General features: G+C 35.9%; 1 protein-coding gene across 4 annotated transcripts in view; it reads left to right on the forward strand.

Moving 5' to 3' along the window:
• IMMP1L (inner mitochondrial membrane peptidase subunit 1) overlaps positions 1–14,515 on the forward strand; it is a 78,636-nt gene that overhangs the window by 4,100 nt on the left and 60,021 nt on the right. The window contains exon 1 of one of the 4 annotated variants that reach the window (XM_046015560.1): positions 9,221–9,448. The exons of the other annotated variants lie outside the window; for them this stretch is intronic. The gene's annotated coding sequence lies outside the window, so the exon portion shown is untranslated. Of the gene's footprint in view, positions 1–9,220; positions 9,449–14,515 lie in introns of those variants that run through there. 4 annotated transcript variants of the gene reach the window in all.

The raw sequence follows: 14,515 nt of genomic DNA on the forward strand, positions 1-14,515 counted from the left end.
TATTAAATCATGGAGTCCTTAAGACCATTCTGTCTTTTTAGTCCATGTTCTTACATTTATCCAGTCCCAGGACCTCAGTTACCATTTATATATCAATGACAAACATGTATAGTCCAGATCGCTTCTCTGACCTCCGCAATTATAAATTCAGGTATTTACTTTGCCAGTTTCTTAATGGGTCTTCAAACTCATAATGCCCTGGACTGAACTTCCTCTTACATTTTATATCTTAGTAAATGATAGGACTTTTTGCAGAATTAGTTGCCTAAGACAAGGAACCTCACTACACTCAGGTCCTCTCTCTAGGATCATTCTGCCATGTCCATTACATTACCCAGACTTATGGAATTTACTTCTTAATAGCTTTCTAATCCATTCTGGGACATATAGCCCTCATCTTAGTTCATCTGCAGTATATTCTTCATTCAAGTGCCATCCCAATACTTTCAGAATAGAGGTCTGATAATATAAGCACTGGCATGTAGTTCCCTCCATTTGTCTCTCTAGCCAGCCACATCACTCTGTAAATTTCCTTACTCTCTGCATTCTAGCATTTATTCATTCTCCTGTTCTCTAGCATTTACTTACTCTGTCCTGTTCTCTTCCTCTAAAAGGCCACTAGTTAGCTTCTACTTATCCTTCAAATCTCGCTTCAACCTACACATTCTCAGTAAAGCCATCTCTCCTTGCTATCTAAATGAAATCAGCTCCAGGGCATCTGGGTGGCTCAGCTGGTTAAGTGTCTGATTCTTGATTCTGGCTCAGATCATGATCTCAGGATTTTGAGATTGAGCCTTGCATTGAGATTCTCTCTCTTCCCTCTCCCTCTGCCATTCCTGCCCCACATGTACACACACATGCTCCCTCTCTCTCTCAGAAAAGAAGAGAAAAAGAAAAGAAAGAAAAATCAGCTCCTGTGTATAAACAATGAGTGAGTGGAATTGGAAATTAAAAACACAATGTCATTGGGGCGCCTGGGTGGCTCAGTTGGTTAAGTGACTGCCTTCAGCTCAGGTCATGATCCCAGAGTCCTGGGATCGAGTCCCACATCGGGCTCCCTGCTCCTTGAAGAGTCTGCTTCTCCCTCTGACTTTCTCCCCTCTCATGCTCTCTCTCACTGTCTCTCTCTCAAATAAATAAATAAAATCTTTAAAAAAAAACAAAACAAAACACAATGTCATTTACATTAGTGTCCCCCAAAATTAAATATTTAGGCATAAATCTAAAAAAGATGTGTACAAGATCTATATGAGGAAAACTACAAAATTATGATGAATAAAATCAAAGAAAAACTAAATAAATGGAAAGATATCCCATGTTTATGGATAGGAGACTCAGTGTCAAGATGTCAGTCTTCCCAAATTGGTTTATAGATTCATATGCCATCCCAATCAAAATCCCAGGAAGTTATTTTATGAATATTGACAAGCTGATTTTGAAGTTTATATGGAGAGGCAAAAGACCCAGAATAGCAAACACAATATTAAAGGAGAAGAACAAAGTTGGAGAACTGAAACTACCTGACTTCAAGACTTAACGTAAAGCCACAGTAATTAAGACGGTATGATATTGGTAAAAGAGTAGACAAATAGATCAGTGGAACAGAATGGAGTACTCAGAAATAGACTCACATAAATATTATCTACTGACCTTTGACAGTTGAGTGAAGGCAACACAATGAAACAAAGTCAGTCTTTTTAGCAAATGGTGCTGGAACAACATGCACATGTTGAAGAGAAAAAGAGAGAGAATCTAGGCACAGACTTTACATCCTTTACAGAAATTAACTCTAGTGCACCACGTATCTAAACAGAAAATGCAAAACTGTAAAACTCCTAGAAGATAACATAGGAGAAAACCCAGAGAACCTTGGGTATCTGATGCTTTTTTAGATACAATACCAAAGATATGATCCATGAAAAAATAGTTGATTAGCTTGACTTCATCAAAATTAAAAACTCTTGCTCTGTGAGGATGTCAAGAGAATGAGAAGAAAAGGCATATACTGGGAGAAAATATTTGCAAATATTTTAGCTGATAAAATATTGTTATCCAGAGTATACAAAGAGCTCTTTAAAACTCAAAAATAAACAACCTGATTTTAAAATGGGCCAAATACCTTGACAGACATTTGACCAAAGAAGACATACAGATGGCAAAAAGCAAATGAAAGCATGCTTCACATTATATGCCATCAGAGAAATGCAAATTTAAACAACATTGAGATACTGCTGCACACCTACTAGAGTGGCCAAAACCTGAAACAGTGACAACACTAAATACTGATGAGACTGTGGAACAACAGGAACTTTCATACATTGCTGATGAAAATGCAAAATGGTACAGCCACTTGGGAAGACAGTTTGGAGATTTCTGACAAAACTAAACATGCTCTTACCTTATCTTCCAGCAGTTATACTCTTATACATTTACCCAAAGGAGTTGAAAACATCCACATAAAGACTTGCACATGGATGTGTATAGCAACTCTATTCATAATAACCAAAACTTGGAAGTAACCAAGATATCCTTCAGTAAGTTAATGGATAAATAAAGTGTGGGCAATGGTATATTATTCCGTGCTAAAATCAAATGAGCTATCGAGCTATGAAAAGACATGGAGGAACCTTAAATCCAAATTACTGAGTGAAAGAAATCAATTAGAAAAAACTGAATAGGGGCAGTTGGGTGGCTCAGTGGGTTAAAGCCTCTGCCTTTGGCTCAGGTCATGATCTCAGGGTGCTGGGATCGAGCCCCGCATCGGGCTCTCTGCTGAGCAGAGAGCCCGCTTCTCCCTCTCTCTCTCTCTGTCTACCTCTGCCTACTTGTGATCTCTGTCAAATAAATAAATAAAATCTTGAAAAAACAAAACAAAACTGAATACCGATTCCAACTCTGTGGAATTCTGGAAAGGTCAAAACTGTGGAGACAATAAAAAGACCAATGGTTGCCAAAGGTGTTTGAGGGAGAAGATGAATAAGCAGAGCACAGAGGATTTTTAGGGCAGTGAAAATGTTCTGTATGTATGATGGATATGTCATTATACTTTTGTCCAAACCCATAGAATATATAGCACCAAAAGTGAATCCTAACATCAGCTGTGGACTTTGGGTGATTGTGATGTGTCAATATAGGTTCATCCTTGGTTAAAAAAAAAAAAAAAGATTCTGTGAGTGACATGGATAATAGCGGAGGCTATACATTTGTGGCGTCAGAAGTGTACAGGATTTTCTGTACCTTTCAATTTTATTGTAACTCTAAAACTGCTTTAATGTGGAATTAGCTGTATAAAATTTAAGTCTGAGGGTTCCATAAGGAACATGTATATCACCCTTTTTGCCACCTAGTGGGACCTTTTTCATAAGGGTTCCAACAAGTTGAATTCTGAGAAGTCTAAATACAATTGAAAGACTGCAGCAGCCTACTTAAGGTATACCAAAAACCATATTGGTATTGTTAAGCAATTAGCATCTCGTGACTGAAATGGGCACCTCTCCAATTGGTCTTTCAGTGGCTTTTTGAGACCTAGGGTCTGTTTACCATTGTGACTATGAAGGTGAACCATATTAACAGAGATGTTGTGAAGGCTTACTGTAGGGTCTGATGGTGTTCTGGCACCATGATTGAATGAATAAATGTCAAGGTTATGCCTGTACAGAGGGAGTTCTTGGACCCCATGGGGTTTGCTTTCTTTTAGTACACTCACAAAGAGAAATCAAAGTCCTGATTTGCTTTACCTGCTGTACTTTATGTAGATGAAGTCATACACTGTTTACTCTTGTATTTGATGACTTTTGCTCATTATATTTGTGAAATGATTGGTTTTAATGTGTACAGATATGGATTATTTGCTGCTTTATAGTATTGTGTAAATATATCACCATTCATTATCCATTCTGCTTTGAAAGGAATTTGGCTAGCTTACTATTTGTGGCCAAATATCTTTCTTACATGGTTGTACCAATTTACACTCTAACCAGGAATGCTTGAGAATTTCGGTTGCCTGTCATCCTTACCAGCACTAAATATTTTCTTTTTACTTTAGCCTTTCTGAAGGGATTGTGGTATGACGTTGTCATTTGGATTTGGACTGATGAAGTTGAGTACCTGTTCATATGCTTATTGGCCATTTATATAATCTCTTGTGAGAAGTCTGTGTCTTTGCTAATTTTTTTAAAAGTTGGATTGTTGGATTTTTTAGATTTTTAGATGTTCTTTTTATATTTTGGGTAAAAGTCCAGTTTGGAGTAAGTGTGTTACAAATATCTTTATTCAGTCTGTGACTTGCCTTTTCATATTCTGTAAAAAAAAAAAATTTTTTTTTAAGTAATCTCTACACCCAACATGAGGCTTGAATTTACAATCCTGAGATTAAGAATTTCATGTTCCACCATCTGAGCCAGCTAGGTGCACCTCACCTTTTTATATTCTTAGTTTTTTCACTTTTACTCAGAATAAATTCTAATGTATCAATTTTTTGCCTTATAGCTAAGTTTGCCTACTCCAAGACTCCAAAGATGATCATAGTGTTTTCTTCTAAAAGTCTTGAGGTTTGCTTTTAAATATTTGAACATGCATTCCATTGGAATTGATTTTTTTTTTCCACTTTCGTGTGAGACAGGGGTAAAGGTGGATTTGTTCTTCCTGTACAACGTATTGACCTACCACCATTTATTGAAAAGACAATTCTTTCCTTGCTATATGGACTCATTACTCTTTCAGTAAGTAAAGTGACACTGATAAGGTAGATGGCTTTCTGAACTCTCCATTCTTTCAGTTAGTTTGTGATTCTTCAGGTTTTTCAGAAGGATGACTTTTGTTTCTTTGTTTTAACTCCCTGTATTGCTCTGTGCTCAAGCTAAAGCTAAATCAGTAAAAATAAGAAACCTTTGGCAATCTTTGTCCTTTTTTTTTTTATTACAACCTTGACTCTTCAGCAAAATCTCTTTGCTTCTGTTCAATCTGTAGAGCCTTCACATAATTGTTTTTAGTATTTTGTCTTGAGTTTATTATTGTTATCTATGGGAGAGTTTGTTGTGAGCTTACTTCACTGTATTAGAAGCCCCTTTTACTACCTTTTTAATGACTGTAATTACTGCTATTATTTGTGTTTCTTTTTCTTTTTTTTCATTGTTAGGTTTGCTAGGGATTTTTCATTTTTATTTTTCTAAAGACCCAGAGTTTGTCTTTAAAAATTTCTTTTGTGTTTGCTTTTTCTTTGCCAATTATTGTTCCTTATTTTTTTTCCCCTCTACATTCACTAGTTTTGATTGGCCGAGATTTTGGTTTTTCTCCTTTGTAATAAAAATTTAAATCATTGATTTTCTTCCTTTTCTAATATACTGTTTTATAGTTAAGGGTGTAGTTTCTCTAAAAACTGCTATAGCTACATAATACGGTTTTTAACATTTTTGTATTTTCATCAAGATTTACTTCAAAATATTTTCTGTTGTTTGTTTTGATTTCTTCACTGACCCATGAATTTTTTACGACATTCTAAGAATGCTGAAATAACTAATTACATTGGATGCCAGGAAAGCAGGTATAATCTGGGGCTGTCCAGGGCACATGAGTACTTATGTTCATCCTAATTTTAGTGGATGTTTAAATATAAATAGAAAACTTGGAAATTTAAAATTAAAATTAAAAAATCTATCATATACTCATGTCTTCAGTGTAATAGGGTAAATGTGTCAAAAGGTGTTTTGGCTCAAGGAGACTTAAGTAAATGTATCTATAAGACATTTTTAGTGGTAAACACTAGAACACTAAAATTTTTTAGTGGTAAAAGGAAAAGAAATTCCAGAGCTATAACAGCCCAGTATTGGTATATCTCCCTAACTGGGACTATTCTTTATTTTTGTGGCCCAAGTAAGGAATTGAATGACTGCTGACTGGTATTAAGTGCTCCTTTCATGTATCAACTTGAAGACTCTCATAAGGATATAGATAGATGTTGTGCTAATCTAAACCTGTGTGTTGTTTTGATTATCATGTATATTTCTGATGAGATGTGATCAATTCATCTTCAGTATGAATAATTATGGAAGTCCAGGGAATGGCTGCATATTTAAAACCATTCCATTTGAAGCACCTTACCTCTGATTTTGCATGGAATGTCACACAGGCTGGTGAAGCTCCCCTGTAAAGAAATATATAATTCTTGGTACAATGAATAGTTAAAAGAGGGAAATACATTGTTTTAGATTGCTGTTTTCTAGTTTTAAGAGTCTGGATGTGAAGTATGTTTATACTTTATGTACTGGATATGAAATTTCTTGCAGTATAAGATGAAAATTAAAAATGGAGCAAACATTTTCCTTGTTAACTCAAAACTAAATTGGAGCCATTATACAACTACTTAAAACCTTTTCTTCATGTTCCATATAATTATTTCTTCTTTCTTTGAATTATATTTTCTTAGGACACACTTTTTTTTATTATTTACAGTTTTGATAGCATTAATTAATCTCATTCCCTACATTAAATTCTTTGTAATCTCTTCCATATCTATGATCATATTTACTCATTTGTAATTCTGTATCTTTGGATTTTCTCTAAGTTTTTTTCTCTGAATAACTTTGAAGCATTATTTTTAAAAAGCCTAGTTTAAAGCTATTGTCATAGAATGACATCTTAGATTTATGCATAAATTCTTTCCATTTCCAACATTACCAGTTTCTGGGTTTGTTTTTTTTTTTCTGAATTTTATCTTCCTGCTTCTCTTCCTATTTTTTGTTTTTCACTACAGTACTTTTTAAAGCAGTAATTAAAATACAGGTCTAGTAATGTATTATGGTAATTTCCAAACAAGCCCTGTCCAGTAGAATTTCCTGTATTCCTGGAAATGTCCCATATCTTCATCATCCAGCACAATAACCATTACACACATATGGCTATTGGGTACTTGCAATGTAGCTGACATGACTGAGAACTGAATTTTTAATTTTATTATTTAAATTTCAGCACTACATTTGGCTAGCTGTTACTCTGTTGGACAGCATAGCTCTAGATCAAGTTTTGACAAATTTTTCTGTAAAAGACCAAATGATAAATATTTTAGGCTTTACAGACCATATGGTCCCTGTTGCAACTCTTTAACTCTACTGTTGTAGTTAGTACAAAGGCAGCCTCAGACAACATGTAAACAAATAAGTATTCTGTGTTACAGTAAAACCTTACTTGTGAAAATTGTGCTGGCATAATTTGGCTCATGGGCCCTAGTTTGACAACCTCTACTCTAGATCAGAGGTGTTTCTAGGAATATATATATTTTCCTTCTCCAGCTCTGTATTGTCTGGGTCCATTTCCATTGTTTTTCCGTGTGTGTGTGTTTGTGTGTGTGTGTGTGTGTGTGTGTAGAGAGAGAGAGAGGAGTCCCTTTTCCTGCACTATTTTAAAGAGATCATTATCCACACTGGGTTATTACTCTGTATTTCTTCAACTTTTCAAATTTTTCTGTATGTGGGGGGAAGTGGTAGTAGATAAAATTTCTATTTTAAATTTCTTGAAACTCTACTCTTTGTTCTTTTAATCCTACTCTTTCATATACTTCTTGTTTTATAGGTGAAATATCTTATGTAGTCTCTCCGAAGATATTAAATAAAATTCTTTTTCTTTTTTTCTAACCTCTTTGAATTACCTGTTTTCTCTAGAGTTGCTAAATTATTTTTCATCATGGGACTTCTTTTTCATTCTGTGATTTCCTTAAATGTTGGTGATCCCTGGTTGTCCATTCATGTTCATATATGACCAGTTAAATAATATAGATTACTGGAGTTGCTTTTCTCTTTTGTTTGTTTCCCTAGCAAGTCTTTACCCTAAATGGAAAAGAATACTGATGGAGAGGGTTGGTTTTTTTTGTCAGTGGATAGAATTTACTTATTGGTGTGCTTTGGTTAGAGTAGGTAAGAGATAGACCAGGCCCTTCTCTAATAGCCAGATTAGGAGGATCCTATCCTAGGTATCTAGCCACCATACTTGGAGCTCAAGTTCCTCTCAGATAGTTTTTACCTTTCTTAAGTAGGTTAGCCTCCATAACTATTGATTCAGCCCACAACCCTTTGGAGTCACAAGAATAAAAGTCTTCTATCTTCTTGAAATATTCTCCTGTGTGTATGATTGGCCGGGAGTCAGGATACTTTTTCAGAGACCAGATAGTAAATATTTTACATTTTGTTGGCCTTACTACCTCTTTCACAACTACTCAACTCTGCCATTTCCACCCTAACCTATCATTATGATTTCATATGTCCTATCTTATGAAAATTCTTCAAAGCATCTAGTATGTTGATGCTTTTCACTCCCTTGTACTGGCCTGAGGATCAGCCTTGTATTCTATTTGGGCCTTCAGTGGATTGGATGATGCACACTCACATTCAATGATCTGTTAATCTAGTCCAGAAATGCCATCACAGGAACACCCAGAATAGTGTTTGACTTAATTTCTTGATATCCCATGGCCTAGTTAAGTTGACACATAAAATTAGTCATCATAGTCACATAGCTAATAAGTGACAGAACGAGGATTCACAACAGGGCTAAGCTATGGGAGATGAAAACCCATGCCCTTATTTACTAGTTGCACCTGGATCCGAACTCAATATCCTCCTAAAGATAGCCCATTATTTTGCCAATTTATGGATATTAACATAAGAAATGAAACCTGTTTCCTTTGCTGGTCAGAGTGACCAGGATGGTGAGAAAATGTAATATGAAACAACTGGGATAGTAAGTTCAACATGTCTAACCCAGAGACAATGATTCTGAGTTTCCAAAGACCTATGTTAATCTGGTCAAAGGGAAATTTGACCCTTTGTTTCTCCAGAGCATGGAAATTTTAATTTCAGGTAAGGTTAAAGAACTTTTTAAGGATTACCTGGCACTGAAACAAGATCTTTAGTAATTTAAAACTATTCACTTTTAGAAATCTTTAGAATTTTATTGAATATGGCCTCCCAACGATGATCCATCCTAAGCCCTGGGACATGTGAACATGATTAGATATCACTTCCCCAGTTATGTTGTCATATGGCACAGTTGACCTAAAGATGGGGAGACTGACCGTGTGAGTCTAAACTAATCATGAGACTTGGATAAAAAAAAAAAAAAAGAAAAAAGAAATAAAGTATTCTCTAGCTGGTAAAGAAGAGGAAGTTAAAATACTTGAAGAATGTGACATGCTGAGTCTGAATATGCAGGGACCATGGGAAAAGGAATGCAGAACTCCTTAAGGAGATGAGAGATGCTCTCAGCTGACAGCAAATACGAAGAGGGAACCTTAGACCATTTCTCAGCTGCAAAGAACATCACCTAGAAGGGTTGGTAGTGGATTCCTCCCCAGTGACTCCAGCGATCTCCACCTGATACCCTGATTTTTGGTTTTGTGATACCCTGAGCAGAGAACCCAATCAAGACCATCTATGCTGGTAATCTACAGAACAATAAGGTAATACATGGATGGTAATTAAAGAAAAAATGATCCTGGGGCACCTGGGGGCTCTGTTGGTTAAGTGACTCTGGATTTCGGTTCAGATCATGATCTTGGGGTTGTGGAATTGAGGCCTCAATGCTGGGTTTCTCTCTCTCCCTCCCTCTGCTCTTTCCCCATGCTGTCTCTCTCTCAAAAAAAAAAAAAAAAAATCTTTTGAATTTTAATGTCATATTTTTACTTTTTATGTTTTTTCATTCCCCAAATGGAAAGTTTTTAAAAAAAGTTAGAGGTCATTTTGTATTATAGTCATACCTTGTTTTACTTTATCTTGCTTTATTGTACTTTACAGACAATGCATTTATTATAAATTGAAGGTTTGTGGCAATCCAGCATTGAGAAAGAAGGTGTACTGGCACCATTTTCCAACAGCATTTGCTTGCTTCATGTCTCTGTTTCACATTTTGGTAGTTCTCACAATATTTTAACCTTTTTCGTTATTTGTTATGGTGATCTGTGATCAGTGATCTTTGATGTTACTATTGTAATTGTTTTGGGACACCACAAACTGCCCATATAAGACAGTGAATTTATTTTTTTTATTTTATTTATTCATTTGAGAGAGAGAGAGAAAGGTAGAGAGAGAACAAGCAGGGGGAGAAGCAGACTCCCCACTGAGCTGGGGGCCTGACATAGGGCTCAATCCCAGGATCTGGAGATCATGACCTGAGCCGAAGGCAGATGCTTAACCATCTGAGCCCCCTGGGCACCCTTAGGACAGTGAATTTAACCAATAAATATGTGTGTTTTGCTTGCTCCCAGTCATTTTCCATCTCTCTGCATCTCCTTGGGCCTCTCTATCCTCTAAGACATGAAATTAGGCCAGTTAGTAACCCGACAGTAGCCTCTAAGTGTTCAGATGATAGGAAGAGTCCCATATCTCTCACTTTAAATCAAAAGCAGATATGATTAAGCTTAGTGGGGAAGGCATGTTGAAAGCTGAGATATGCTGAAAGGTCTTTTGTGCCAAACAGTTAGCCAAGTTGTGATTGCAAAGGAAAATTCTTAGAAATTAAAAAGGCTACTCCAATGAGCACACAAATGGCAAGAAAGTGAAACAGCCTCATTGCTGACATGGAGAAAGTTTTAGTGGTTTGTATAGAAGATTAAAATAGCCTCAACATTTTTTAAGCTAAAGTGTAATACAGAGCAAGGCCCTAATTCTCTTCAGTTCTGTGAAGGCTGAGAGAGATGAGGAAGCTGCAGAAGAAAGGTTTGAAGCCAGGAGAGGTTGGTTCATGAGTTTTGAAGAATGAAGCTGTTTTTATAACATAAAAGTACATGGTGAAGCAGCAAGTATTACAGAAGATCTAGCTAAGATCATTAATAATGGTGAGTAAGATAAAATACAGATTTTTAATGTAGACATTGGTGAAATAGTCTTCTATTGTAAGAAGATACCATTTAGGACTTTCAGAGGAAAAGTAGAGGAAGTCAATGTCTGGTTTCAAAGCTTCTAATCTTTTAGGGCCTAATACAGTTGGTGACTTGAAGCCAAATGCTTATTTATCATTCTGAAAAATCCTAGGGGCTTTAAGAATTATGTTAAGTCTATTTTACCTGTGCTCTGTAAAGTGAACAACAAGCCCTGGATGACAGAACATCTATCTACAGCATAGTTTACTGAATATTTTAAGTTCACAGTTGAGGCTTCCCACAAAAAAAGATTCCTTTCAAAGTGTCACTGCTCATTGAGGATGTATCTGGTCACCCAAGAGCTCTTATAGAGATGTGCAATGAGATTGTTTTCATGCCTGCTAACACAGCATCCATTCTGCAGCCCATGGATCATGGGCTAATTTCAACTTTCAAGTCTTATTACTTAAGAAATACATTTCATAAGGCTGTAACTGTGATAGTGATTCTTCTGATGGATCTGGGCAAAGTAAATTGAAAGCCTTCTGGAAAGGGTTCAACATTCTAGATGCCATTAAGAATATTCGTGATTCATGGGAATAGGTCAGAATATCATTAACAAGAGTTTAGAAGAAGTTGATTCCAACGCTCATGGTTGACTTAGGGTTTCAAACCTTCAGTGGAGGAAGTAACTACAGATGTGGTGGAAATAGCAAAAGAACTAGAATTAGAAGTGGAGCCTGAAGACATGACCAAATTGCTGCAATGTCATGATAAAACCTGAATGGATGAGGAGTTTCTTCTTATGGATGAACAAGGAAAGTGATTTCTTGAGATGGAATCTACTCTTGGTGAATATGCTGTGAAGATTGTTAAAATGACAATAGGATTTAGAAAGTTGCACAAACTTAGCTGATAAAGCAGTGGCAGAAAAGGATTAACTAATTTTGCAAGTTCTACTATGGGTAAAATGCTATCAAATGGTATTGCATGCTATAGAAGAATCATTCATGAAAGGAATAATCAAGCTATGTGGCAGACTTCTTTGTGTTGCTTAAGAAAATTGCCATAGCCACCCCAGCCTTCAACAAACAGCACCCTGATCAACACTGATGCAGCACACTCCACCAGCAAAAGGATTATGGCTCACCAAAAACTCAGATGATGGTTAGCATTTTTTAGCAATAAACTATTTTTAAGTTAAGGTATGTATGTTTTTTAAACATCTATTGCACACTTAATAGACTACAGTATAATGTAAATGTAACTTTTATATGCCCTGGAAAATCCAAAAATTAATTTGAGTCACCTTATTGTGAAACTTGCTTTATTGTGGTGGTTTGGAACTGAACCTGCAGTATCTCTGAGGTATGCCTGTGTAATTTTATCATTCTTCATAATGAAGTATTTGAAAATAAGTTTTTAGTTGTATTCTGAGGGTAAATTTGTTTTAAAAATAAAGCAAATCATATTTCCTTTTTCTATTAAGATTTCCTAAATGAGTTCATATGGAATTAACAAATTACTATCATGTGATGATCATTTTCCCTCCCTAAGCTTTGGAATGTATTCATTTTAGACCTTTAGTTGTCATGATTCTCTAATTGAAGTAGTTATGTCAAACCTCTTAGGTGGCTCAAGGTCTTGAGCCCCCCCCCCCACTTTTTTTTAAGGAAAAACTTTTTGTGGTAAAATTTACTATTTTGATTATTTCTAAGTGTACAATTCAGTGCCATTAGGTATATTTAGAGTGTTTTATCAACTACTATCTGTTTTTAGAACTTTTTCATCATTCCAAACAATTTCCCTGTTGAGCAATAGCTCCCCATTCCTCCATTGCCTGGCCTCTAGTAACTTTTATTCTACTTTCTGTCACTATGAGTTTGCCTATCTAGATTCCTCATATAAATGGAATCATGTATTTGTTCTTTGTTAGTGTTTGCCTAATGTTTTTCACTTAGCATAGCTTTTATTAGAGTTCATCCATCTTATATCATGCACCAAAACTTCATTTCTTTTTGTGGTTAATTAATATTCGTTGTTCATATATAGCACATTTTGTTTATCCATACATTTTCTTTCTTAAAGATTTATTTATTTATTTTTGAGAGAGAACGGGGGAGAGGCAGAGGAAAGGAATCCCAAGCAGACTGCACACTGAGCAGAACCTGCCGTGATGCTCAGTCTAACCACCCATGAGATCATGACCTGAGCTGAAACCAAGAGTTGAATACTCAACCAACTAAACCATACAGGAATCCCGATCCATACATTTTTTGATAAGACACTTGTACAAATATCTGTTAGAGTCTTTGCTATCAGTTCCTTTAGATATATACCTGTCTAAAGGTGGGAGTACTGGATTTGGGATCCAGGAATGGGATTGCTGGATCATATGATAAATCTACCTTTAACTTTGTGAGGAACTGTGGGAGTGTTTTCCACAGTAGCTGATCCATTTTGCATCTCATTAATAATGCACAGGGTTTCCAGTTTCTCTATATGCTCAGCAACTTTTGCTGTTTTCTGTTTTTTTGAATAAAAGTTACTCTATTGAGTTTGAAGTGGTATCTGACTATGGTTTTGGTTTGTATTTTCCTACTGATTTGTGATGTTGGCATCTTTTGCAGTCTAGGTAGACTGTGAATTGTCCAGGTTTTCTGGTGCTGATTTTTTGCTTAACAGTTCCTTCCTCAATTTATCTGTTTCTCCTGCATTTTACAATAAGCAGCAAGGAGAAACCAGTACACACCTTTAACACTTTGCTTGGAAATCTCCTCAGCTAAATATACAAATTCATTGCTTACAAGTACTGCTTTTCACTCAATGGTAGAGCACATTTCAGCCCAAGTTTTCTGCTACTTTATAATGAGGATTGTCTTCCCTCTAGCATTCAATAACATGTCCCTAATTTCCTTCTTGAGACTTTACCAGAAGCCCCTTTAACACTCATATTTCTACAACATTCTGATTCTGACAATATATGTATTCTCTAAGATGATAGGTTTCTCTGCCATTCTGTCTACTACCTTCGGAACCTTTAACAGAATCTCCTTAATATGTCTGTTTCTACCAGCAGCCTCTTCAAGTCAATCTGCCAACAGTCTTCAATTTTTTTTTTTTTTTTAATGTTTAGGTGTGTGTTAGAGCAACATTCCACTTCCCAGTACCAAAATCTGGATTAATTTCCTAGGGTTTCCATAATGAATTACTACAAACTTAGTGGCTTAAAACAACAGAAGTTTTTACTTGGTCAGTTTTGGAAACCAGAAGTTCAAAATTAAGGTGTCAGCAGAGCCATGTTTGTTCCAAAGCCTCAATGGGAGAATCCTTCTTTGCTTCTTCTAGCTTCTTGTGGCTGCTGTTGTGCCTTGGCTTGTGCAGCATAATTCCAACCTCTGCCTCCATTTTTATTGTCTTTCTCTATGTCTCTATATGTCCTTTTCCGTCTCCTATAAGGACATGCTCATTGGATTTAGGGCCTACCCTAATCTATTATGATCTTACATTGATCTTTACTGTAATTTTTCTGCAGAAATCCTACATCCCAATAAAGTCACATTCTGAAATTCTTGGTGGCTATGAATTCAGAGAGGGGAGGGAGCAACACTACCCAACTCACTATAGTCTCTTTTTAAGTAATTATAAATGTATTATAATCTATTCATT

This window comes from Meles meles, chromosome 8 (genome assembly GCF_922984935.1).
Source record: "Meles meles chromosome 8, mMelMel3.1 paternal haplotype, whole genome shotgun sequence".
In the NCBI taxonomy this organism is placed as follows: Eukaryota; Metazoa; Chordata; class Mammalia; order Carnivora; family Mustelidae; genus Meles; species Meles meles.